Genomic DNA, 15,628 nt, shown 5'->3' with positions numbered 1-15,628 from the left:
TTAAACCATGGCAAAGGCCCATAGGTTCAGAAAGGATTTTTCTGCCAGAGGTATGGGTAATCACAGCAAAGGTGTTAAAACTTGCAAAAATTTTCCCCAGAGTGATTCATTCTTTTACCTTCTTGATTTAAAAGAAAGGAAATAAGTTACAGTCACTCTGGGCACTTCAATTTCCTTTAATAAGCAAAATCTTTTCTAGTTTGCTAAGCTACTGAAGATGTAGCACCATATGTAATCCTTATTTTTTCCTAATTAAGCATAAATTAGATTGATAGCAGTTGTTCTACACTAAGCATAAGCTCTCAATTTACCAACTAGCATATTCATATATTTTCATAAAGGAATGATCAAATTTTTATACGCATTTCGTAGGATTTTAAAAGTTAAAGATTTTTAAGTTAACGTAGAAAGTATATTAACTTCTGGCATGCCTAATTATGTAGCCAATTATACATTAAATGTATGTAATAGAATTTCAGAGTGCCACATGATGATGTAATTTACCGCCTTTATCTCATTGTTTGTAGCTCAACTCATGGCTACGAAGTTGGAACGGACGCATAATTGTCCCTCCCATGGGTACTCAGAGGCTGTAAATTGTAAGGGAGGAGATTGCACATCTCTTTCTCTTTCTTTCTGAACTGAACTGCTGATTAATTCAAACTGCCAGAGAAATATAACCTTTGATATGGCAATGCAAAACTCTAGGGATTACACCACCAGAGTTCCCTATATACATATTCTTATTTTACGTAAATTAGAAAAATTCATAAAAACTCAGTAAATAAGAGTTAGGAAAATAGTGTAGAGTAATGATTATAATCATAACACAGAAAATATTACTGCACCAATTCTCTGAACTTATAAAAGTAGGTTTTACTTTATCCTCTGAGTTTCCTGGTAACAAAATCCAAGAAAGAGTATTCATTTTCTTCTGTTTTGTATTGAAGAAAACATTGTAGAAAGAATATTTTAATTACCACTGACAACTAGGACAAATTTCTCTTGTGGATTCTCATAATTGGTAACAAAATCAAAGAAAGTCAGAGAGTTAATTTTTTTTATAGGAGAAAACATGTCAGAAAGAATGTTTTAATCACCATTGACAACTAGGAGAGATTTTTAGTGTGACTTTTCATAAGAGACCCAAAACCCAACTGCCATCAAATTTATGATGACTCACAAGGACCCTATAAAACAGAATAGAACTATTCCTTGTATTTTTAGAATTGTAAATCTTTGCAGAAGTCATCTGTCTCATTTTTCTTCCATAGAACTGAGTGGATTTAAACCTCTGACTTTTTTGTGAACACCTTAATTCTTATTCCACCACATCATCAAGTCCTTTTGGAGTCTCATAAGGAAAATCTTAAGGTATGTTGTTAGGAGAAGCTTTTGATTGGAGAGATCCATCATGCTTGGAAAGGTGGAGGGTAGCCGGAAGAAAGCAAGATCCTCAGTTAGATGGATTGACACAGTGACAGCAGCAATGGGCTTGCTTGAGTGTGTCAGAATAGGTGAGAATGGAAAAGGAAAGTACAAGGTTCAAATCTGTTCTTCTTTGGGTCACTACAGGTCATACTCAACTCACAACACCTACAACAACTACATATGAATTTAGCTAAATTATGTAGTTATCTACAGCTCAATACCACTTTTTCTCACTTTGAGAGACTGACGGCATTGACATGCTTCAAAAATTATTTATATATTATCATTCAGTGTGACTTGAGGGCATACAAATAAAATGTGATTTTCAGAAAAGCAAAATAACTCTGTTATGTTGCTTTCTTGGACAGTTCTGGTGGCACTGTTCACATTGGTACAGCTCTGAGACAAGAAGTGTGAGTGGCAGTTGTTAAAATGGAATAAAGATGTTGCTTCCATACATGTGGTCATGATTAAATATTCCATGATGAGTCTTTTCCTTGAGGCTGATCTAATTCATTTATTAGTGACTATACACAAATACAAAGTATAAGAAGAAAGTCTGGGCCTTCAGGTATCATGTAAAATGTACCAATTGTCATTCTGGGAATGATTATAAAACAATTCCACCTCCCCACTTCAATATCCTCTTCTTGATGACTTTGGTCCCAGGGAGCTCTGGTGGCTTAATTTGTAAAGAGATGCATTGTTAACTTAAGGCCATGCCTTTCTGGCAATTCAAACCCACCAGCAGCTCCAAGGGAGAAAGATGGGAAATCAGCATCTGTGTGATTTATATCCTCAGAGACCCAGTGGCGGATCAGCTATGACTTGGTTCAGACTGGACAGTTGTCAATTCTGGAGAAAAATACTTGGCTCCTCTGAGGTTTTTCTCTGGACAGTCTTCATGTGGCTAGGCATCTGTCTTTTCCTATATCTGTTCCTTCTTGGTCTGTTTCATGGCTTTTATGTTTCAAAATGCATTTATTGAAACCGCATGGTACCGGTACAATGACAGGCACCTAGATCAATGGGATAGAAATAAGAACCCCAAAATAGACCCAACTATCTATGGTCAATTGATATTTGACAAGGAAATAAAACCTACCAAATGGGGAAAGACAAACTCTTCAACAAATGGTGCTGGCAAAACTGTACTGCTACCTGAAGAAAGCTGAAATAGGATCCACATCTCTCATCATCATCATCATCATCATCAAACCAACTCATGGTGGATCAGAGACCTGGGAGTAAAACCCCAAACCATAAAGTTAATCAGAGATAAATTGGGATCAAACTTAGATGGCTTACTCTATGGTATAAAGAGACTGCCAGACAGAAATACACAATCTAGAGAGGATAAAATTGATGAACGGGGCCTTCTAAAGACTAAATCCCTGTGCATGTCAAAAACATTTTTCAATGGAGTGAAAAGAGAACCTATTGACTGGGGAAAAATATTTGGTAACACCATTTCAGACAAGGGTCTCGTATCAAAGGTTTACAGAAACCTACAAGGCCTTCACAAGAAAAAGGCTGATAACCTGATTACAAAATGGGCAAAAGACATGGAAAACATTTTCACAGAGGACGATATTCAGATGGCCAACAGACACATGAAGAAATGCTCAAAATCACTGGTAATAAGAGAGAAGCACATCAAAACCACAATGAGATACCATCTTACCCCAGTAGCAGTGACAAAGTTTAACAGGACAGAAGGTAATAAATATTGGAGAGGATGTGGCAAGACAGGAACTCTTATACATCATTGGTGGGATTGTAAAATGGTATAACCACTCTGGAAGATAGTTTGGTGCTTCCTCAAAAAGCTGAATATAGACATTCCATGTGACACAAATATTCTACTACTTTGAATATACTCTGAGAGAAGAAGGACACAAAGAAAGATTTGTACAATAATGTTCATAAAAATACTATTCACCATTGCAAGAACATGGAAAACAGCCCAGATGTCCAAGCAAAATAAAATGGATTGAGAAATTATGGTATATTCAAGTGATGAAATACTATGCAGCCCGCAGGAGCAAAATTTTGTAAATCACTTGGCAAAGACTGGAGAGCATTCTGCTGAGTGAACTAACTCAGTCCCATAAGGACACATACTGTATAAAACCATTATGGAAGAATAAGTTTGAAGATCCAATGTGGGGCAAAGTGTGGGAGCAAAGGGGTGAGGATGGTGTGGGTTAATCATAAGGTCGCACAATTTGATGGGTGGAGGGAGGATGAAGGAAATGGGAAAGATCTGATGTGAAAACCAATATATTTTAATTTTGTAAATAAACCAGTATAAAATAAAAATTTTTAAAATTTTTTACTCCGAACATATACTATATTAATCCTACTTTATCATCAAGCCAAACACCATCTTTGCAAATGGAATGACATCTACAAGTGTGAAAAGAAACAAAACAAAACTAGTTGTGGGAGCCTATAGCTGAGGTGTAAATGCCAGTTCACAGTGATGCTAAAAGAATAAAAGAGGAAGAAAGGAGTAGGCAGAGTTAGAATTCTTTGGGTATTGTGATATGCCTTAGACCTCACTCTAGGTTTCAAAATTCACTGCTGCCAAGTTGGTTTTGACTCACAACAATCCGTTTTTGGGTTCCTAAGGCTGTAAATCTTAATGGGAGGCTATTATCCCTCTTTCTCCTACAGAGGCACTGATGAACTCAACCCACCAGAGACACAGAGTATTTTCATTAATAGTGAAACATGCTATAGCAACATGTATACCAACAGAGGAAAAGAAGGAGAAAAGAGTAAATAAAGCAAGAATTGATTTCTTTTAAAAAAAGGAAACAGAACAAACAGCTGGTGTGACCACCAACATATACATGGCTGGAAATTGATTGTCTGAACAGATGTTGAGAGGCAAACTAGTATCTATGTGTTTATACAGGTTAAAACACATGTGTCTATGCCTTCCACATTCAGATAATAGGTGTATGTCATTATTCTTTGTACAACAGGCCTACCCAACCTTAACAATGTCCTGCCATACCTCCCCTTTCTGCTATAAAATACACCTGGCATAATAGTCTAAAGATGTCAGTACAAAAAGATTATAGACTTGTGCCCTTAATTTTCAATGCTAAACTAAACACAATATTACATCTATTATATAGAAGTAGTGGAAAAGTTACAAGCTGACTGCCTGCATGAACATTTGTATTCTAAACTGTTTGTAATGTTAGGCGTGTTTTATGTATTTATTTCAATTAACAATCTGGAACAGAATATACACTTTGGATTAAAAAGGGGGAGGGGTGAGAAAAGAAGGGGGGAACGAAACATAGAAGGTGAGCAGAGGGAACAGCATACACAATAAGGGTTTTCTTAGACATTGGAAAAAGTTAATTGTATCAGTTGATTATTATTCAGAGGTGAGAATCATATGGGAGGATACTGCTAATCTTTTACTCACAGAGTAGTCGATCATCTTAACTTTGAGATGGCAGTACAACCAATTATCCACTACACTATGAAGGTAATTTTAACAAAATTACTATTACATAGTAAATTATTACTAAATGTCTGGCTGTAATTAATGCAACATTTTTTGGCCCAGTGGCAAGAAGCTGCACTATAATCCCAAAACCATGTAGTTCAAGTCCAGCAGCTGCTCTGTGGGAGTTGTTGTGGGCAATCTCCTCCCATGCAATTAGCTGCCTCTGAAAACCCACAAAAGGGTCAGCTATGAGTTGGTTCCCAACTCGATGGTACAAAACAACAATAGAGCAAAGGGACTTCTGGTGGCATTGTCCTTAAAGCATTGTATCAATTACCCAAATCCAGGGAGTGTCATGCATTTCAAATCCACCAGGAGTTCCACAGGAGAAAGGTGGCCAGTTTCCTGCCACAGTTGCTAAAATTCACAGCCTCAGAAACCCAACAGAGGGTTGCTATGAGTTTACACTGACTGAAAAGTCAGGTTTTGAGCTTTAAAATAACCAGAGAGTAGTAATGTAATCACTGAATTGACTCTGCTGAATTAACTCGTTTTCTGGTAAGCAAGTTCAGTCTTAACTGTTTCAAATGCAGAAATATTTGGGCTTTGGGCTAACACTTCCACCAGGCAACTGCTGAACGTCCATTTAAGTCTCCCAGGAGCTCCTGGCCATTAGGAAATTCCTGAGCAGTGGGAGAGAGATGGACCTGGAGTGGCCAGCAAGCTGTGGAAACATTTACAAAAGCATTCAGCAGTCCCTAATGGCCTGAAAGCAAATGGATATTTCACTGCAACAATGAAAAGAAACATTTCAATTTGGATGTGTTTGCTTGTGAAACAAATGTTTACAACGGAAACCTCCATTTGTGTTGTTAGAATATGGTCAAACAAAGTATGTATTTACAGAAGAATCAAGCACAGCTTCTCATTGTAAGTATTACCTCTTTGGGGACAGGCTATATCATAAGGATAATGTGCTGGATAACAAAAAAAAAGAGGAAATGGAGCTACAAGATTTTAAGGTAACAGACAATATGTGTGTAATAGTTACTAGCTCTGCAAAATACCTTTCCTAGGAAATATGTTTTAGTTAGAAATAAAAACAGAATAACAAAAACCAGGGGCTTAAACAAGATAGAAATGCATTTCAATTGATTGTTATAGTTTGTATGTGGTATCAGGCTTGGAGGAAGACTCGTCAACAACCTGTGTTATGCAGATGTCACAACCTTGCTTGCTAAAACTGAAGAGGATATGAGACATTTGCTGTGAAGTTCAAGGACTGTAGGCTTCAATGTGAACTGAAGTTAAACATTAAGAAAATGAAGATTCTTGCCACTGGACAAACTGACAGCTTTATAATGGACAGAGAAAAGATTGAGATTTTTGATAATGAAAAGACGAATTGTGTTGGGAAAATCTGCTGTCAAGGACCTCTTTAGAGTACTGAAGAGTAATGATGTCAGTGGGAGACTAAGGTGTGCCTCATCCAGGGCATGATCTTTGCAACTACTTGCTATGCATCCAAAAGCTGGACAATAACTGAGGATGATAGAAGGATTGATGCCTTTGAGTTATGGTGCTGGAGAAGATGTTGAACATACCAAGCATGGACTGTCAGGGGAACAGGTCTGTCTTGGAGAGGGTTAAACTAGGCTGCTCTATAGAGGCAAGGATTTCGAACCTCTGTCTCACATACTTTGGCCACATGGCCAGGAGGGACATCATGCTTGGAAGGGTGGAGGGACAGTGAAGGAGAGGAAGACCCCAGATGAGATGGATTGACTCAGTGACTGTAGAAATGGGATTAGGTTTCTGGAGATGATGAGATTGGCTCAGGACAGGGCAGAGTTCAAAGCTAATGTACACATAGTCTCTATAAGTTGAAGGCAATCTGATGGCACATAACAACAACAACATGCAAGCCAGGGGCTACTGTCAGGAACCTGATTCTTTTGAGTTTTGGATACATTATCTATAGCATTTGATTACCAAATTGTGGTCCAGGATGACTGCACTGGCTTTATTTATCAGTCTTTCCACTTATTTAAGCCAAAGGAAAAGGAAAAACTCTGGGAGGGATTTCTTTTTCTCTTGTTATAGTAACTCTTAATTAGGTAAGGAGAGGAGTTTTTTGCTAAGTGACAGTTTAGGGGTAGGATTCTCCCCTTTCATATGGGAGACTCAGGTTAAATTCCTGATCAATGAACACTATACAGCATCTACTATACCCTTGACAATAGCCTACAAACTGTTATGACGCCAGATCAGTTTCAACAGAGCTCCTAGACTAAGAGTTAGAAGAAAGGCCAGGTGGCCTACTTCCAGACATTAGTCAATGAAAATGCTATGAATTAAAAGGTATGGGTTTGATAAAAGACTATAATGGTTTCATTTCATTGTTCATGGCGTCCTCATGAGTTAAAAAACTAACTTTAAAGCAGGTAACAATTGTCATTGTTGTTAGGTGCCATCAAGTGGAGTATAAGTCATAGCAACCCTATGAACTATAGACCTGAACAAAGTTTTTCATTTTCACCACTGGATTGTTGTTGCGTACCATTGAGTTGGAACTGGCTCATAGCTGTGTATTCAGAGACTGTAAATTGTGTGGGAGAAGATTGTCCATCATTTTTCCATGGAGTAAATGGTGGATTTGAACCATGCATCATTTGGTTGGCAGTGCAGCCCTTCCTAATCACTCACCAGAGCTCCTAGATGACATTTTTTGACTTATGATGGAAAAATCCTGGGATATTTGTAAGCATCCTACTAAGAATAGGACAACACTCTAGAACAAGAATTATCTGCTCTAGAAACATATACTCTAAAATGGCAATGTGGAAGCAGGAGTGGCATCCACTTCCTAAGCAGTATGCCTCTGGAAACTCTATGAACTTTGAGAAATGATAGTTATAGAAAGGCTTCCCGTCTTTTGTTCATATGGTCACTATGAGTTGTTACAACAAAATGCCACTGAGATAAATGTTAAAACATGCAGCATAAAATGGAAAGCTTATTATGTACATAGGAGGTTTGTGGAGGTAGGAGCTGGGCTGAAGTCTGTTCCCTCCGCACTCCAGATGCATTCTCAGAGAATTGTCTGGCATGAATGAACATAATCTTGGCAGAGACTACCACTTGTCCCCAGTGTCTGTTCTCTTCTTTTAGTGTATTAATAGACTTTAATCCATGGCCAACTACAAGTTTTCCAGTTTCCCCCATTTATGACAACCAAAAGTGTCTCCAGACACTGTCAATATTCCCTGGTGATATTCTAGCTGGAAATAATTCTGAGTTTTATGCACTTGGGCAAATCAGTTAAACATTTTCAATCTCAGTTTCCTCATAGATAAAAATGTGGCTAACATTTGTCTCTAAAGATTATTGTGACAAAAAAAATTGTGAAATATCCCTCTAGACTGCTACCCTCTGGTATATACACATTTCTCTTATTTGTTCTAGCAAATTTTTATATACTTGCTGTTTAGAAGGGGTTTTTAATAGATGTAAATACAATCCAAAATCAGTTAACTCTAAGAAAGAAGATCATGTTTGGCAAGCTTGAGTTAATCATGTTGTCGCGTTGATTGCCTTTGAGTCATGTACCACTCATAGCAACACTATGAACAAAACGCCTGAAACCTTTCTACAAATATCAACATTTATCAAAGTTTATGGAAGCATGTTGTTTAGGAATTGGATGCTACTTCTGCTTCCAAATCTGTCAAAATTTGTTATTGTTGTTATGTGCCATTGAATCACCTTCTATGTATAGCGACCCTATGTACAGCAGCTCTGAACCCTTCCCTGTTCTGAGCTAGTTCACTAATTCTGACACACCAACCCCTATCACCCCAGATACTATATCAATCCATCTCATCCAGGGTCATCTTCTCCTGCACTGTCCATCCACCTTTCCAAGCATGATGTCCTTCTCCAAGGACCAATCTCTCCTGGCCATGTTCCCAAAGAAAAAGTGAGGAGTAACTTTAAAATTCTAGCCTCCAAGGAGAGACTTGGTTTCATCCTCTCCAAGACAATACGATTTATTTTCTTGGCAGTCCATGGTATATTCAAGACTCTTCTCCAGCATCACAGTTCGAAGGTATCTGTTCTTCTTCTGTCATCCTTAGTTATTGTCCAAGTCTCTGAAGCATAAGAAGTAATTGAAAAGATGAGTTAGTCATAGGATATCTTAAAAGGTGTGAAAGTCTTCTGACAAGAGAGACTTGGCTTCTGAGCAGGATTTGAAATAAGAGATTCTCCATTCCTGGTGTTTAATGGAAAGGCCATGGGTTAAAAAATGTGAGTGTTACCTAGTTTCTGAGAATGAATCATTGTTGACAGTCAGAAAAAAAGGTTGAAGAATTCATTCCACAAGCCCAAATTCATGATGAGAGCACAACAAAATAATAACTTTGTTTTAATCTTGTGAATACCTAAGCAAAGCATCAAGCTCCTCTGTGTCTGAACTTGTGCCTTTCAGAATTGTGATGTAATATCTAAGAGCTGTTTGAAACTACTAAATGGTAATTTGTTAAATTTCAATAGAGATGAGTACACTTTTTAAAAAAGATGGATTTTAGTAATAATAGCTCAATGAGCACTATTATGTTCCAGTAGGTGTCAAGAACTCTTTCTTTCAATTATTGGTTTTAGAGTTGAGTATGACTCATAGTGATCCTAGGAACAAAAGATCTGAACCCTATTTTATCCTGTGCCATCCTCACACTTCCTGACACACAAGAGCCTATTGCAGCAGTCACTGTGTCAATCCACCTGGTTGAAAATCTTCCTTTCCTTCCTAACACTCCACCCTCTCCAAGGCTTATCTGTTCATTCTCTTGGTCATCCATTGGATGTTCAGTGCTTTCCTTCAACACCACAGTTCAAATTCTCAACTCTTTTCCTGTTATACTTATTCACTATCCAACTCATATGCATAACAAGTAATCACAAAGATCATAGCCCAAATCAGAGTGCCTTAGTCCTCAAACTGACATCATTAATGTTGAGAGGTCCTTAACTGCAGATTTCACCATTACAAAGAGTCTCCTTATTTCCTGACTGCTGGTACCCAGGGTGTTAATTGTGTATGCAAGCATCATGAAGCTGTTGACAGTTTCAATCACCTTTCCATCCATCATAATGCTGCCTATAGTTCCACTTGTAAGAATCTTTGTTTTGCTGACATTGAGAAGCAATTCATATCGAAGCCCGAATTCCTTGATCTTCTGCAGCAAGTGCTTCAAGTTTTCCTCACTTTCAGCAAGCAAAGATGTCTCATCTGCTACTAATGAGTCTCCCTCCAATCCTGATTCTCCTCACTTTAAGCAAGCAAAGATGTCTCATCTGTTATTAATGAGTCTCCCTCCAATCCTGATGCCACATTCCTTTTCATAGAATCCACTTTCTCAGGTAATTTGCTCATCATACAAACTGAATAGTTATATAGAGAGAATACAACCCTGATACACTCCCTTCCCAGTTCCAAACCAGGCAGTACTTTCCTGCTCAGTTCACACAACAGCCTCCTGGTGCAGATGTAGGTTCTACATGAGCACAGTAAAGTATTCTGGGATTCCCAGTCTTCTCAATGTCAGTCACAATTTGTCATGATCCACACAGTCAAATGCCTGTGCATATTCAATAAAGCAGAAATAGATATTTTTCTGGTATTTCTTACTTTCAACCTGGATCCATCTGACATCAATAATGAGATCCCTGATTCCACAGCGTCTTCTAAATCCTGCTTGAACTTCTGGCAGTTCCCTACTGTTTCAGCTGTTTTTTAATAATCTTCAGCAGTATTATGCTTGCATGTGATATCAATGACATTCTTAGATAGTCTCCATATCCATTTGGAACACCTTTCTTGAGAGTGGGAGCAAATATCCACCACTTCAAATCCATTCAATCCACAGCTGCCAATGTCTTTCAATAATCAGTTTAAAATAGATACTGCTCTCCTCATTTTACAAATGTAGAAACTGAAGCTCAGAAATTTACAATTTTCTTTCGAAGTTTTATTCTCATTGCCTTACTTTATTAATATAAGCATTGGAACAAAACTCAAACATATTGTAATTTAATTTTTTGCTATCATAGACGATGTTACATGGATCTTGGCTGAAAACAGAGTACCAGAGGAATGTGTGTGCTTCATTGCCTATGCAAAGGCATTTGACTATGTGGATCACAACAAATTATGACTAATTTTGAGGAGAGGGGGAGCTTAGAACACTTAATTGTGCTCATGTGAAACCTATACTCGCACCAGGAAACAGTAGTCAGAACAGAGCAAGGAAATACTGCATGGTTCAAGGTCAGGAAAGATGTGTCAAGGATGCATCTTATCTTTATACCTTTTCAACATATGTGCAGAATAGCTCATTTGTGAGGCTAGACTTTATGAGGAGGAATGTGGCTTCAGGATTGGAGAAAGACTCATCAGCAAGCTGTGTTATGCACATGACACAACCTTGCTTGCTGAAACTGAAGAGGACATGAGACATTTGCTACAGAAGGCCAAGGAATATAGTCCTCAATATGGACTGATACTCGACCTCAATAAAAAAAAAAGATTCTCACTACTGGGCCATTTGGCAACTTCGTGATGGATGGAGAAGAGATTGAGATTGATGGTAACTTCAGCTTGCTTGGTTCCATAATCAACACTCTTGGCACCAGCATTCAAGAAATCAAAAGATGAATTACATTGGGAAAGTCTGCTGTCAGGGACCTCTCTAAAATACTGAAGAGCAACTATGTCAGTCTGATTCAGGCCATGATCTTCACAGCAATTTGCTATGATTCAAACAGTTGGTCAATAACTAAGGATGATAGAAGAACGATCAATGCTTTAACATTGTGGTTCTGGAGAAAAGTGCTGAACATATTGTAGATTGCTAGGAGAACAAATAGGTCTGTTCTGAGGAGGGTGAAATCAGGCTGCTCTCTAGAGGCAAAGATTTTGAAGCTCCATCTCACATAATTTGGGTATGTGGCCAGGCGGGACTAGTCTCTGAAGAAGGGCATCATGTTTGGAAGTGTGGAGGAGGAGAGGAAAGCCCAGTATAAGATAGATTGATGCAGTGACTAGAGAAATGGGAATAGGTCTGTCGGAGATGGTTAGATTGGCTCAGGTTAGAGCAGTGTTCAAAGCTGATGTACATAGGATTGCTATGAGTTGCAAATGACTTGATGTCACATAACAACTAACAAAATGCATTGTAATAGATTAAATTTCATCCCTTAAAAGGATCTGTTAGAGGCATAACTTCTGCAACTATAAAATGTTGCCTTGTCTGGGGTAACTAGAAATTATTTTTTCAAATAGATTGAATTTTGCATTTTCAATGATTTTTTATTATAAATACCTTTTTTAAAAGACACAAAAGTCAACTTTATACATGGGCCTCAACTGGTATGTTCCATAGGGATTAGCTATGGAAGGGATCGTTGGAGAAGCTCAATATTGGCAGTCAAAACTAGGCCAAGGATGTATTGTGGATCAGACCATTAATTACTCATATCCAAGTTTAAATTAAGGCTAAATAAAAGTAAAATAAGTCCATGAGAACAAATATATGACTTTTATTCTATTACAAATGAATTTCAATATTGTCTTATGAATAGGTTTAAATCATTGAACAACAATGATCGAAGACCATGTGAATTACAGAATGGTATCAAAGATGTCATCCATAAAGAAAGCAAAAGGTCATTACAAATACAAAGATAAAAACCACAATAAATGTCAGAAGAGACTTTAAAAATGGTACTAGAATGTCTAGAAGCCAAAGAAAAGGTAAAACATGCTGAAGAAAAAGAGCTGAGCAGAAGATTTCTAAAGGCAACACGAGAAGACAAAGCATAGTATTAGAATAGAATATGCAGATATCTGGAATTGGAGAACAAAAAGGGAATAATTTGCTCTGCATTTCTCAAGTTGAGAGAACTGAGAAAAACACTCTTAAGCCTCAATTCACATTATTGGAAGATGTTATGAGCAATATATTGAGTGACCCAGAAAGCATCAAAAGAAGATGGAGGGAATCATTGTACCATAATGAAATGACTGACACTGAAAATTTTCAGGACGTACCATATGAGCAAAAGCCAATGATAATGAAGGATGAAGTAGAAGTTTCATTAAAGGTTTGGCAAAAAGAAAGGGATATCAATTTACTTCTTTCAATTAACAGATGCAGTCCTTCATGTACTCACCAGTATATACCAGGATATTTGGAGGCCAACTTTCCATCCAACAGATTGGAAGAAGTCCTTATTTTTTTCCCATTCCCAAGAAAGGTGATCCAACAGAATGTGGAAACTATCAAACAACATTATTAATATCACAAAAAGCAAAATCCTGCTGAAGATCATTAAAAAATGGCTAGAATAGAACATAGATAGGGAATAAACATGGTGTAGATGAGGCCATGGCACCAGGGATATCATTGCTGATGTCAGATAGATCCTGGCTGAAAGTAAAGAATGCAAGAAGAATGTCTATTTGTGCTTTACTGACTAAGCAAAGACACTTGATTATGTAGACTATAACATGTTATGCCTAACATTGAGAAGAATGGGAATCCTGGAACACTAAATTGTGCTCCTGGAAAACCTATACCTAGACCAAAGGGCTGTTGTGTGAACAAATCTACATGGTTTAAAATTAAGAAAGGAATGTGTAATAGATAATGGTTCAAGAAAGGCATATCTGACTTTTCAGAGCGAGAAATATTAATTATTTATTTGACTGACATATTTTTATTTTTTAAGACTACCAGGACCATTTTAATACCCAAACATTCTCAGTCTTTGATTTTATTTTTCAATTGTGATTTTAACAAAAGTTCAAAGAAAGATTGGCTTTTCATTCGTTCATTGCTGCACATTTTCCTCTTTCCGCCTCCTTCTCTCCCTCCTTCCCTCAGTCTACTTTGTAATGGACCTTTTTTCCAGATTGTTAATTGTCATACATATAATGCCTAATTACACATTCCTTTTAGACAGTCATTTCCCCCATCTGTTTCATTGTAGTGTTCATTATCTATCCACTCTTTGCCTGTTCTCCCCACTACTCCTATTTTGTAATTGTAGTATTTGATGTTTTTTAATATTTGAGAGGTTTCTGACCTTGCTAAATGTCAAGTAAAAAATATGCCATTAGTAGCATTTCTAAATATTTACCTAAAATTATCGTCATTTTTCTTGTTGTTACGTACTATCGAGTCAGAACTGATCTATAACTTACCTTCCAGTGGTTTTCAGTGGCATTAAAGCATCCAGGAGGAGACTACCCATCTTTATCCCAAGGAGCACCATGGTGGATTCAAACCACATGTCTTCAGGTTGGCAGTGTAGCTTCTTACCACTAGGCCTCCAGGGCTTCAGATATTTTATAAACCAATATTTATTGAAATCTATGAGATGGATATAATGTTGAATACTGAGTCTTATTAATTGTGTAAAATGCTATCATAAAAATATTATTATCTTAATATTACAAAGCAACCAAGGTACTAGCAGAGGCAAGGATGCTCAAACTTCATCTCACATGCTGGCATGTTGTCAGAAGTCACCAGTCTTTGGAAAAATATGTCTTCTTGGGAAAATTAGAGGGTTAGAGAAAAAGAGGATGGCTCTTGGTCAGATGGATTGATACAGTGACTGACTGCAACAATGGACTTGAGCTTTGGACTGGTCCAGGACAGGGCAAGGTTTCAGGTCATTGTATTGGGCTTGGTACGAGTTGGAGTCAACTCCAAGACACTTAACAATAATAAAAGCCATCTTAAAGATGAAGAAAGGACCTTACTAGGATCAATCAACATTGCATTTTACAAACTTGTGATCAGGTAGCAACAACAAAAATGCCAAAACATATTGCTGTTGAGTTGACCCAAACTCACAACAACTTTATAAGACAAAGTAGAATTTTCCCACGGAGTTTTCAAGGTTGTAATCTTTGCAAGTTTTATAGTGTAAACAACACAAGGAGATCTTTGATTGAGTTATCTTCAAGAAAGAAGGGCAATACAGAGAGAGCCTTAAAGAAGATATTACCTATGGTGATAACTTTTGTTGAATCACCCTTTTTCTTTCATCCTATCATGAAGAGGTAAAGCACTCTAAGCAGCTGGTGAGAATTAGGGTATATTGTAAGGCAGAAGACTGAAAACAGATTTCCACATGCCATCTGGAACAGCGATGCAGCTGCAGTGCCCACACACATCTGGAGAGCTGCTGTAAAATAAGAGCCTAACATTTGGCAAAGGTAGCAGATGGCCTTGTTGTCAAATGTGAATAGAAGCAGGATCAAGCTTCTAGGGGATGACAAATTCAATACTAGGAAGAGGATAGCTACAACAGAAAATAAAGAAAGGAAGAAAAGCAACTTTTGAATAAGAACATATTAAAAAAATAAAGAAATATAAAAGGGGAAAATATTGAACTATCGGGATAAGAATTTTTGAAAATTTTAAATAATGAGATTTAAAGATATCTTCATACTCACGGTAATTAGAAACTGTCAGAATAGTGTTTCGTTAAGTCTCATTAATTTGCTAGACTTGGCACTGGATCTGGTGTTAAAGGTTGCCACAGGAAACATTTGGTGTGGCATGTCCTGGGGCACTCCATCATTACTAATTGAGTAAATGATATTAACAGATATAACAGAAACAGAGAATTCTGTCCTCTGCTCATTTCATG

General features: G+C 37.4%; 1 pseudogene; it reads right to left on the bottom strand.

The window, feature by feature from the left end:
- The window catches only part of LOC102867297, a 52,331-nt pseudogene extending 38,113 nt beyond the window's left edge, over positions 1-14,218 (bottom strand).
- Between the last annotated feature and the right edge of the window lie 1,410 nt (positions 14,219-15,628).

Source organism: Elephantulus edwardii, unplaced genomic scaffold, assembly GCF_000299155.1.
Source record: "Elephantulus edwardii isolate Elephantulus edwardi_28Jun2011 unplaced genomic scaffold, EleEdw1.0 scaffold00069, whole genome shotgun sequence".
Classification (NCBI taxonomy): domain Eukaryota; kingdom Metazoa; phylum Chordata; class Mammalia; order Macroscelidea; family Macroscelididae; genus Elephantulus; species Elephantulus edwardii.
This window is presented reverse-complemented; position numbering and strand designations above follow the sequence as displayed.